General features: G+C 48.9%; 1 long non-coding RNA gene across 1 annotated transcript in view; it reads left to right on the top strand.

Moving 5' to 3' along the window:
• Positions 1 to 8,066: 8,066 nt before the first annotated feature.
• The window catches only part of LOC135827758 (uncharacterized), a 44,685-nt gene continuing 40,625 nt past the window's right edge, over positions 8,067 to 12,126 (top strand). Inside the window, exon 1 of the long non-coding RNA XR_010555547.1 lies at positions 8,067 to 8,390. This is a non-coding gene — a long non-coding RNA (uncharacterized LOC135827758). The remainder of the gene's footprint in view (positions 8,391 to 12,126) is intronic.

The following is a 12,126-nucleotide window of genomic DNA, read 5'->3' as shown; positions in this document are numbered from 1 at the left end:
CCCCTGTGCCAGTGGTACAGACAGAGCCAACACAAAATGCGGTACCGTGTGAGGGGGCTAGGCCTCCCAAGTTACCTACTCCAGCAGCACCACCGCTGCCCTTGCCACCACCAGAACCGCCACCGGGTCTTCTTCTGGCGGGGGCTGCGGTGGACCCACCTATACCCGCGCTGGCATCACCAACTCTCACACGAATTGCCACGGCACCCACATTAATCCAGAGACCTCGGAGGGCAACAGCAAAATACTCCACAGATATTTATGCCAGAAACGGCCAAGGACCGCGCGTTGTGGACAATACCAACAGAAGGAAGGTCGAGCAGGATCATGAGTCAGTGAGTGAAGCTGATCTGGAGGAACAACTCCGCTCACGGGACGAGCAGCTAGCAAATGGGAGACAAGTGGTCTGTACAGAAACGGAGGATGAGACAGGTAATCAGAGGATGGAAGAGCAATTGAATGACGAAACGGTTGGTGAGGAGACAGAGGACGAGGCAGATGATGGTAGTGGTGATGATCGTGAGGATGACAAGCGGAACGAGGAAGAGGATGATGAGATGGACGAGGAGGAGTCGGGCGGGAAGGAGCGAAATGAGGCGGATGAATGTGTTGATCGTAAGAAGTCAGCTGTGTATCTACACTTGTTATCACGTCCTGACTGTCTTAGTGTGTATGATGACTCTCATTTTTCTGTACTGTGTCTTGCGCGCGTTATGTCCAACAGTTAAATTATTTAAATTTTTTGTTATTACACACACTTGAGAGGGACGAAAAGCGTTTCTTCTGTAACTCTGAGTTTCATGGTTTTAACCGATCATCAGACAGCAACTCTAATAATAATATTATTATTATTCAGATGGAGAGCCAAGGTTTAATTTATACAAAAGAGAAAGCCCAAGGAACTACAAGTTAGGCTATAGTATGTCCACAAACACCACCAGTTGCTAAACAATCAGCTCATGTGATAATATTGCACGAGACTGACTGACGGTACTGACGTTCTACAACTAACTGGCTAACAGCTCTAGCACATCTTAGATGCGCACTCCAACAGCCTTCCAACTTGGAAAGTTTTAAGTTATAGAAATAACATAACGAGGGGAAGGTCAGCGTGCAATGTTATCGCTTGAGCTGATTGTTTAGCAAATGGTGGTGTTAGTGGACAGTATAGCGTAACTTGTAGTTCCTTGGTCTTTCTTTTTTGTATAAATTATTATGATCATTACTATTTTATTGGCCTTCGCTTTCTTGTTATTCGGCAACTTGCCCGTTAAAATCTGCGAAGTAAAATAAACAACAACAACAACAGCAACAACAACAACATCTGTGTCAAGAACGAATTATACGAAAGCGAATGACTGCTGCGATTGCGTATCGCTCTATCGGGTAGCACGGTGAAAGGACGTGTATTTCCTGCAATAGCCATGAGTAAGCACAGCGATATTTGCTTGCCTTGCTCGAAAAGACGCCAGACAAATCGTGGAAGATTTTGCTGACAGACAAGCAGTGGTCAGAGGAGTGTTTTCACCAATACGTAGTCCGTGTTTGCCGAGAGGTAAAGGTGTGGGCCACGCTCGCTATGACTGAAGATAGCAAGGTGGACACCTGGTATAGCGCCGATATAGGTAAGATGTCCCTTGTGCTGCAAGCAATGGCAAAGCAGTATATCTTGGATCAATGCAGCCCTGAGATGAAGACGTACCTGATAGAACGGCAGTGCTAAGGGGCGTCTCTGCGTGAGGTTCAGGAGCACGGCGCGTTTTACCAGGTCGCGCACGGACGACAGGCTGATACTGCCAGGAAGCCAGTGGAACCACCTGGTCTAAGGCCTACTATGTCGGCACATTGCATGCGATATCGGGCGGACACGCCGAGAAGCAGCTCTCTGCCAAAGGAAATGCGAAAGGCATTTCTGCGACAAGAGAGACTGTCCTGGAACTGCCTCCAGAACGGCCATGTGGCAAGGCACTGGCGGTCAAGCCCCAAGTGTATGAAGTGGAAGAGGAGGCACAATCTGCTCATACATGTTGCGTTGGAGAGAGCAGATAACAGCCAGGAGAAACCGACTGAGATTGTAACAGAGATTGGTTGTGTGTTGTCTGGTCACGTGCCCGCCCCAAGTCGAAGCAGTAAGCCGGTGACCATGTCATGTGTCACAGCCCACAGCCACAATCTTGTAGAAATTGTGTTGGCAGAAGTGGTGAGCAGTAGAGATATTCAACCTTGGCGACCACCGGCACCGAAGCAGCAGATGATGCGTTGTCATAGCCCCGGATAGCCTTGACTTGGGTTCTTAGCATTCTTTTTTTCGCTTCCATGTAATTGGGTTTATTGCTCGTTTCGTATTGCGACTTCAAATAATAAGAAAAGCAACAACTTGGGAGTTGTTGTACGACGGTGAGAAGCCCTTTGGTGGGGATAATATTACAAAACCACAAGTTCTCAAGTGCGAAAGGCCTTCCCGCTTATAACATTGTATTCGATGCAATGTTGTATTTCGACTCCGACGTACCGCTGAAGTTTGCTGCATGGTATACCCTATATTCGCTATGTCCGATTTTCTGCATACACTGTCATGTCATGTTATAATACGCATATGCTTTTCAGGTAAACGCAGTCATTTTCATGCTTTAAATAGCTTGTGATCTTAGGGTTAGTTTATTATAATTATTTGATAGAAGTCAATTCTTGTCCTCGTGCCGCGTGGTCGTTCGTTTCTGACACTTTAGAGAATCAGAGGGTTCATAACAGCAATAGAGCCATTATGAGGCTACACTCAAGGTGAATGCGTCGTTTGATGATGCCCCAACAAGTCCTTTCACCATTGTATGGAATTTGTTATCTTCCAGTAAACAAAGTTTTATATGATCGTTTAAACAAACGGCGAGGAGACAATAATTTTGATAACCGCAGTCAATAAGGCGAGCAGAGCTGACATTTGTGTACTTTATTCATCCAATGTAAAACGGTGGAGACGATGTGCAATATTTTATTTCCTTTATATATTCAACATCTTATGGCTTCCGATGGCAGCCAAAACGGGAAGATGTGGGTGATAGCCAACCATGGTAAAAGAAGGAGAAGATTATACACATGAAAAGGAAACAGCCGAAAAGTGTTGTTTTTTTCACGGCTGAGCGTAGCGAAAGAGTGTAAAAACGTATTTTTCACTCACCATTTTTCTGTCGTGCTCTGCTGCTCTTCCACTGCGCAACTCCCCCCACCTGCCATCGTGGTCTTGTATTCCTCGTAGAGCGTGGAGTTTTTTTGACGTCCAGAGATCTAAAGTAATAAATTATGCCGTCTACTCGCAGCCAAGGAACCGCGCCTCCTGTAGCTCATCCTGAGCCTGCCAGGACCGCCAGACGACGCCCAGCCGCCACCTCCGCCACCTCACCTGCCCCACCAACACCAAGCTCGGCAGGTGAGGAGATGCCGTCGTGGTTCGCCTTCGCATTCACCAACCTGTCATAACACATCAAGGGAGTGCAGGAGGAGGCCACGGCGGCCCGCACTGAGGTGGCAAAACTCAAAGCAGCGCAGTCCCTAACAAGCTAAATAAACCAGGCCCCAAAGCCGAAACTCAAGTCACCAGGCCAGGAGGGCTGCAGGCCCAGTTCGCCACCGATGAAACTGTGTTGCAAAATGTGGATGCCGCCATATCGGTGCTCCCGGACTCCGCACCCGAGGCCAAGGAACTCCTGACGCAGGGTAAGCACGAAATCTGCAAAAAGGCAGAAGCACCTGAAAATAGCAGATTCGTTCGACTGGGAGACTGTGACTGGGTGAGAGTATATGAGGAGGGCAGCGTGGGTGACAGCCTCGCTGACGACAAACGGATCGCGGACGCGGCCTCCACTGCTCGTCGACTCAGGCAACTGCAGCCCAGGGAGCGCTTCCAACCTGAAACTGAGAGGCCATACCCAAGCAGGAAGTTTCGTGCCCCCAGTTTCGGCAACAACTCCCAATTTGAGCGGAGGCCATCGGGCCACGGACCGTTTGCCAACGGTGGCCGAACCCCTGGAAGCGGCCCACGTTGCTGGAACTGCCAACAGTTGGGTCACGTCAGCAGGCATTGCCCCCAGCTCGGCCGAGGCAGTAGTCGCCAACCACACTGGACTCAGCAACCACAGCCCACTGCATGAGCTCATCCACGAATGGACGGAGCATGAGTGCCCAGACCCGCTGGAGTCTGACGAGATAAGTGCTTGTGACAATAACGTTCCTGGGCGGTTATTACACTGCATTGAATTTTGGGAAAATATTGGTGCCTCAGATTTTGTTTTACGTTTTATTCGTTATGGCTATTTTTTGTGTTTTGTCTCCCCCCTCACCCCAGTTCCGGGCATGTAACCTAAAGTCTTCTAATGATCATTACAGTTTTGTGTCTGACCAAATCCGTATGCTGTTACGTTTGGGGGCAGTCGAGATGGTGGAGGAAAACGCCACCCATGTAATTAGTCCGTTTGGGATGGTTCCCAAGGGCAACGGAAAGTTGAGGTTGATTATAGACCTCCGCTTCCTCAATAAGCATTTGGCAGACTCCCATTTTAGCGTTGAGGATCTGAGACTCATCCCGGACCTGTTCGATCCGGGTTGTTTCCTGTTCACTTTTGATCTGAAGGATAGCTACCATCACATCTCGATTGCCCCAGAACATAGGAAGTTCCTAGGTTTTCAATGGCAGTTCGGGGGTCAGGCCCGGTTTTTTGTGTTTGCCGCACTTTCGTTTGGCCTTAAGCCCGCCCCATTTGTGTTTACAAAAGTGCCGCGGCCTTTGGTCACCCATTGGCGTGACCGAGGCATACGTATTTTCCTGTATCTGGATGACGGAACTGGAGTCGCAAACTCCGCAGAGGAGACGCAGCGGGTCGCCCAACTTGTGAGGTCAGATTTGGAAAAATGCAGTCTTGTCATTAACAAACAAAAGAGTAATTTTCAACACCGGCAGGTGGCCTCGGTCTTGGGTCATGTCCTGGACACGGCCAACAACAGCATTCATGTCACCCCAAACCGCGTATCCAAATTTAAACTGCTGCTAGCTGAGATTATGTCATACCCCACTGTGGTCCCCGCACCCTTGCTTGCCAAACTAACGGGGTCGCTCAGCTCTATGTGGCTTGCTCTGGGCTGCGTGGTGCGCTTACAGACAAGAAGCTTGCGCACATGTCTGGGCCCAACCCTAGAAGAAGGCAGGGAGATAGCTATCCCACTTGAGCATGCTGCTAAGGCTGAATTAAGTTTTTGGCAATCTGAATTTGATCATTTTCACGGGAGACCCATCTGGTCTGCCGGGCCCCGCACGCTGCAATTGGTATTCACGGATGCTAGTGACTCTGGGTGGGGTGGTTTCAGCCTGATGAACGGAGTTAAAATTGCAAAGGGCGAGTGGCCCTGGACCATGTCAGCCGCACACACCAGCTCCTCATTGAGGGAAATTCTTGCTGCCCGCTTTGCCCTAATCTCTTTAGTGTCGCGATTGTCTGGCCATGCATTTTGTCTTAATACCGACAACCAGAACGTGGTGTCCATTTTGTGTAACGGTAGCCGTAACCCAACGCTGCACCAAGAAGCTGTTGACATTTTTCGTTTCTGTCAACGCGAACACATTGAACTGTTTGCACAGTGGATCCCCCGGGGTGAAAATACCACGGCTGACTATCTCTCACGGATTCCAGACATGGATGACTGGGCTATTTCGGCCGTATTGTTTGTTTATTTTGATAAGAAGTGGGGCCCCCATACTGTCGATGGATTTGCGAGTCATTTGTCCCATCAACACCCTACTTTCAACTCCCTTTGGTGGTCCCCAGGTTCGTCGGCTGTTGACTGTTTCACTCAATCATGGGAAGGTGAAATCAATTGGTGTCTCCCCCCACCTCGCTTGTTAAGCAAATTGTTTCATTTCCTCAGAGCCATACCGTGTCATGCCACTGTTGTTTTTCCTGACTGGCCATCAGCACCATGGTGGCCGTTCTGGCGCCCAAGTGGGCTTGCAATCCCGTTCACCGTTACCCGAGAAACCTTCCAGCCCGGTTTCGGCTCATTTCAGCACACATCCCAACTGGTCTGTCTTTTTGGACCAGAACCACCACCATTCCGTTTTCATGCAGTCCGTTTTTGTTCTCCCCGACACTGTGCTCATTAGGGGTCTTACCACACGGCCTCAAATAGATTTTTTGGTTACCTTGCCCCCCCCCCCCCTCCCCGGTGCTGTCCATCGCCCGCCATGAGGTTGCCTTTATTGTTGTCTCTTAGTGTTTTTTCTTGCGCTTGCTGCCTATGCTGTTCTGTTCTTGCCGTTTTTTAGGATAGGGCATTTTTTCTGCGTGAATTGCCTATTCAATGAACTTACACATACCCATGTGGTTTGAGACAGCCGAGGGGCAGGGACGACGAGGAAGGGAGAAGCCCGATGGGCGGTGATGACGAGGGAGGGAGAAGCCCGATGGGCAGTGATGATGAGGGAGGGAGAAGCCCGATGGGCAGTGATGATGAGGGAGGGAGAAGCCCGATGGGCAGTGATGATGAGGGAGGGAGAAGCCCGATGGGCCGTGATGATGAGGGAGGGAGAAGCCCGATGGGCAGTGATGATGAGGGAGGGAGAAGCCCGATGGGCGGTGATGTTGGCAATGGTTGCCTGTGTGCATGCTGGTATGAGGCGTGAAGCTGCGGCGACATGAGGCCAGGCTCGTTCAGGGCAGCCGTTGTCACCCTTGGTCCCCTACCCAATTCACTCTGTTCATAAATTACACGACATACATCTCACACGGGGTAACGGTGACGTTGGAGGCAGAGGAGGGTTAGACCCCTGGGAGGTGAACCGGGTGGGGGAGTCCGGAAACCCACAAAACCGGGACTGAACATCGATAAAACTCACAGGAACAACACACAATCTGTCCAGATCTGATCCCCCGTGTGTCTGTTTCCTGTCTGTGGGTGTGTGCGTGCGTTTTGCATGTGCCTTATTCAGCATCCTACCCCTTTTTGAAACGTTTGCCTGAAGCCTCCAACTGGACATCCGGGTGACAATCATATTTATCGCGTCTTGCAATTCTGACTCAAGCTGTTTGACAGTTTTACAGTGGCGCAAAGCAGCTGTATTGTCAGCAAACAATGACATTCCAGAAACATGACTTGGTAGATCATGCAAAACAAAAAGCAATGGTCCAAGAATTGAGCCCTGAGGCACCCCCGACAGCACGGGTAGCTTTGGAGAGCCTGCTCGCGACACGGACACAAACTGGCTTCTCCCAGAAAGATAGCTCTCTATCCACTTGAACGGTGTGTCAGAGATGTTAGCCATGACTTGAAGCTTCCGCAAGAGACCTCTATGCCACACTGTGTCAAACGCCTTGACAAGATCGAAGAAGCAAATGCCCGTGTACAACTTTTCTGCTCTTGCTCCGATAATGTCCTGTACAAGGCGAGTCGGCTGCGGGGAAGTCGAGTCTCCACGACGAAAGCCAGACTGAGCAGGGTGAATGACAGGGGCAACATGGCTATACAACTAATCATAACATATTCGTTCACATCATTTTGAAATGCATGATAAGAGAGAGATTGGCCTGTAATTTCCAGAAGTAGCTTTACTACCTTTGCCCTTAAATATCGGCAATAAAACGATGAAAATATGAAGAAATGGTGCAGAGAAAAATATGGATTCAAACAAGTGTTCGTACAACGCACACCTACACCAGGTGAATGCGAGGCAACCAAGTACGTATTTGAAAATGACTTCATTGCTGCAGGGGCAACCGTCCTATTATATTCAAGTGGAGAAGATCAGAGTCGTGATATTACCTTTCACCTCGAAGAACCAAACGGTCTCGGCCTTTTGGGAGCATTATGGCAGTATGTACCAATTCATGTTGAGAAGATTACAAGGTTGTTATTTGAATACAGTGCAGTTCAAGGTTGATACGTGTAAAAGAGAGGAAGGTGATTATGTGAGTGGGGTGGTTTATGTCTTTGGCGGAGATACTTGGTGACTGGGTGATGTGTGTTATTTTGTTGTACTGCTGTTGTGGTGTGTACAGGTCAGGTTTCTGCGAATTTACAAGCCCCCTCGCTTGGTGCCAGTACAGCATTCACAGTCTACTACCTGAATGGATCAAGTACAGCACAGGTTGGACTAGGTCATTTACCATCATGTCGGGCTCAAGGACTGGATGCTGGTGGTAGTGGTCAGTATTTACGACTGACTAATACTAATACCAGTACAACTATAGCTGAACAGGGAGCATTTACTCTGACAGCTTTTAGCGATACCCCTAGACTATTCTGGAACACATCATCACACTTGACTTTGGACCCAACCTACACTGGACTGTACAGGTGTACTACAGATACAGCAGTATCAACACAGACATATCAACTCAATGTTGTAGGTATGTATTCAATGACTGTGTGGATTTCTAGGATGGAAAGAAAACTGGGCGTAGTTATTCTTGGTATTTGACTCAACATATCAAACGTGCATGAACCCAAGATGGTGATGGCATGGCAACATCATCTCTTTGTTCCATGATTAGCAGGTGTACCCAGCCTCGTCGCAGGTCAGTGACAAGAGCGATCGATCCATCTAGTGGCTACCTACGTAGACAAAAAATAATTGCTATCCAAGTTAGCTAGCTCACACAGAGCAACAGGCTTCTAATTCCCCTTAAAACAGTGTTTATTCCAAAAATTGCAGAGACCCAAAGCATGAGAGAGTCAGTGAGACTCCCCGAGAGAGAGAGAGAGAGAGAGAGAGAGAGAGAGAGAGAGAGAGAGAGAGAAAGAGAATCAGAAAGTGAACTCCCCGAGAATCGAGGATGAGGGATAACAAAATAACTCCACATAATTATACGATACAATAATGTGATATGAAATGCAGCAGCAAGAATACGTTTGAAATATTGCTACAATACAGACCGTGGTGCAATCAGACAAATATGGTCAATAGTAAAATGAACAATACGGGTAGCCGCTCACCCAGATAATGTGAAAAGTCAATTATCTCCATGTCATGGCTGTTGAACTGTATGGGCTAGGGTGCAAAATATATGGCGTCGTGATTTTGCATTTTTTTATATTATGTTACTTCACACCGATTTCGAAAATAGTAGTGATTTCTGACATCCCTACATGCACAGCTTTCTGTCGATATCTCATTTTCCTTCTTCCGTTGAGAATCCATGGACTGGCATGTGTTTCCTTCTTGACATTGCGAGCTATGAAAGGTCATTTCTTCGCGAAGCAAACTGGGCCCCAAACTAAGGGTTGTTGACCTTTTGCGAGGTAAGTAATGAAATATCGCAAGATTTTGAGTCCCAAACAACCAAGGAAAAACAAATTCGATCCTGTGCGAGACAAGGAAACAATTTTTCGGCGGCTTCGAAATGTGTGTTTTTTACTTGTAAAAAGCTATCGTGGAGACGCATGCCACCATTCTTGAGCCAGTAAGCCGAGTTGGAGGCAGGCGATTTCACCAGTGCAGCCATACAACGCGGTAAAGTGTTGAAACATATTCTGTACAGTTGAAAATGTACAGAATACAGCCAGAATACATTCGATAAGAATGTGCAAGTGTTATTGCCGCGTCCAGTCAGAACCCGCGCAAGCTCTGGAACGTCATAAACTCCGTTACGAACAGGAAGAGAGTACGTGTGGAGCCTACTTGCCCCATTGAAGAAGTTTCGTCAGTCTTCCAGGCAGTAGTAACAGACAATGCCCGTCCTCACAGCATCCCGCTACCGCAAGGTCCACAGCCTCAGACTGCAATGTCAGAATTGCCCCAAGTGTCTTTTGGCGAAGTAGAACGGCTTCTCCGACAAATCAATCCTGCCAAAGCAACAGGAAGCGACGGGATACCTGGTCACCTTCTGAAGTGCTGTGCCGATATCCTAGCTGCGTCCGTGGCCACGTTGTTTAATGCCTCGCTTGTCAATGGCACTGTCCCCACAGCCTTCAAACTCGCACACGTTATCCCGCTGTTCAAAGCCGGGGACCCGTCTATTCCCACTAACTTCCGTCCAGTGTCCCTACTTCCCATATTATCAAAACTCTTGGAGAAAGTCGTACAAAAGAAGCTAGCCCAGTTTCTGGACATATCTGGTACCCTCCCCACGACTCAGTTTGCATTCCGCGCAGGCCACTCAACGGAGGATGCCCTGGTACTTATGCTAAATCGTATTCTTAGTGCACGGGACAAGCGTTTGTGTACTGGCATATGCCTTCTAGATATGTCAAAGGCATTCGACAAGGTTCGTCATGAACGGCTACTCCAGGACCTATTCGATATCGGCATAACAGGGACAGCCCTAAAGTGGTTTTCCGCCTATCTGTCGGGCCGTACTCAGCGTATCTGTATTGGACGGGATCAGAGTGCCATTTCTGCACCATCCTGTGGCGTGCCACAAGGTTCTGTTCTAGGACCGATCCTTTTCAGTATCTACACCCGCGAAGTTCCAACCATAGCTAACCAGTCTTCATCAGTTCAATTTGCCGATGACATTGCGCTGATCAGCAGCAGCACATCCCTGGACACGGTATCTGCTACGCTATCGGCCTCGGTTTCTGCACTTGCTGACTGGTTGCAGACCCGTGGTCTCATTTTGAATGCAGCCAAGAGCCAAGTGATCCCTGTATACCCCAACAGGCAGCCTCAGCAGCCCCAGCATACGATCAATGTAAACTGTCATGAAACGCCGATTCCTGTCGTTACTGCGGCCAGGTATCTTGGAGTGCTCCTCGACTCGGATCTGTCATGGACGCCCCATGTTGATCGCTGCACCGCTCGACTGGCCCAGAGGATCGGAGCACTATGGAGGTTGCGTCGCTGCTTGACTCATCAGAGCCGAGTTCTCTACTTTAAAGCGATCATCATGTCTGACCTGATGTACGGATCCAACGCGTTTTCCCCGCTTCTTACTGCCAACCAATTGGATCGGCTACAAGTCATGCAGAATCGGGCGGCAAGGGCGGTTTTCGGACTCTCACATCACACCTCCGCGCGTACCCTCCTGCTGCAATTGGACACCTACAGAGTATCCGAGATATTCAGGAAGAAGTTCATCGTTCTCGTCTGGAGGTCTCGGAATGAGCACGCAAGTTCTGAACTGCAAGCCCTCCTAGTTCCTTCGGCAGCTGGCCCAACTAGGTTGCACTCCACCATGGGTCTGCGCCAACCGCCAATTTCCACCAGGTTCGGCAAGGGTTGCCTCGCGTTCCGGGGCGCCCAGCTGTGGAACACATTACCCAGCGATATACGTGCCATCTCCACGCTCCGCCAGTTCCGCGCCAGCATGATCCCGCACACACTTACTGGCCTTAGTACCTAGAGTACCAGACGTCCTGTTTGATGATCAGCTGGCTTAGTTTTTCTCCACCTCTATCCTAATTACATCAGTCCCCAATTTCATTTATTACTGCTTTCTATCTGCATTCGCCACCTTTTCATTGGGCAGATCTGCCCGTTTGGTTTGCGAATTAAAATAAACACAACAACAACAACAACAACAACAACATTGCAAGATGCACCTCAGGTTTCATGTGGTGTGGTTGAGGCTGTGGTCATACCCCATAAGCGGGTAAATTGTAAAGTCTGCAATGTATACCAAGCTCACACCGCCACACCGCCACACAGTTACCACAACCACGACATGTTCAGAGTGAGCACAGCGAACCACAAGTGGTTTGCACATTCCAGAAGAAAATGTGCGTGAGAAGTCTATCCCATCATACACAGCTCCAGCCGACCTGTCAAAGGAAAGATGTATAGACGAGAACATTGTGCAGAAGCGTACATTTTGGGGATGGATGGTGCAGTGGAAACAGCTTGCTGCAATGAACTCCACCGCTGCAAATGCAGTTGTCAGTAGCTGAACGAGCAAAACAACAAGTACAACATGCCAGAATGCTGTGCTGGTATCAACATTGCTGCATCCACATCCACGTGTCACCAGAACAGTCAGCCTCAGCGCTATACACTGCAACAACTATGCAGATGGGTTGCGTGGATGCCCTGTAACTTAGTGAAGTCGTTACATCAAAATGTGCACGAATGCATGCACCGTCCAGGCGGTTCCCGCACTGGCATATGCGCACAACACGAACATCCAGCACAGCAGCAGAAGTCCTGTC

The sequence above is a fragment of the Sycon ciliatum genome, chromosome 11, assembly GCF_964019385.1.
Source record: "Sycon ciliatum chromosome 11, ocSycCili1.1, whole genome shotgun sequence".
In the NCBI taxonomy this organism is placed as follows: Eukaryota; Metazoa; Porifera; class Calcarea; order Leucosolenida; family Sycettidae; genus Sycon; species Sycon ciliatum.
The sequence above is the reverse complement of the archived record's forward strand: the minus strand, read 5'-3'. Positions and strand labels throughout refer to the sequence as shown.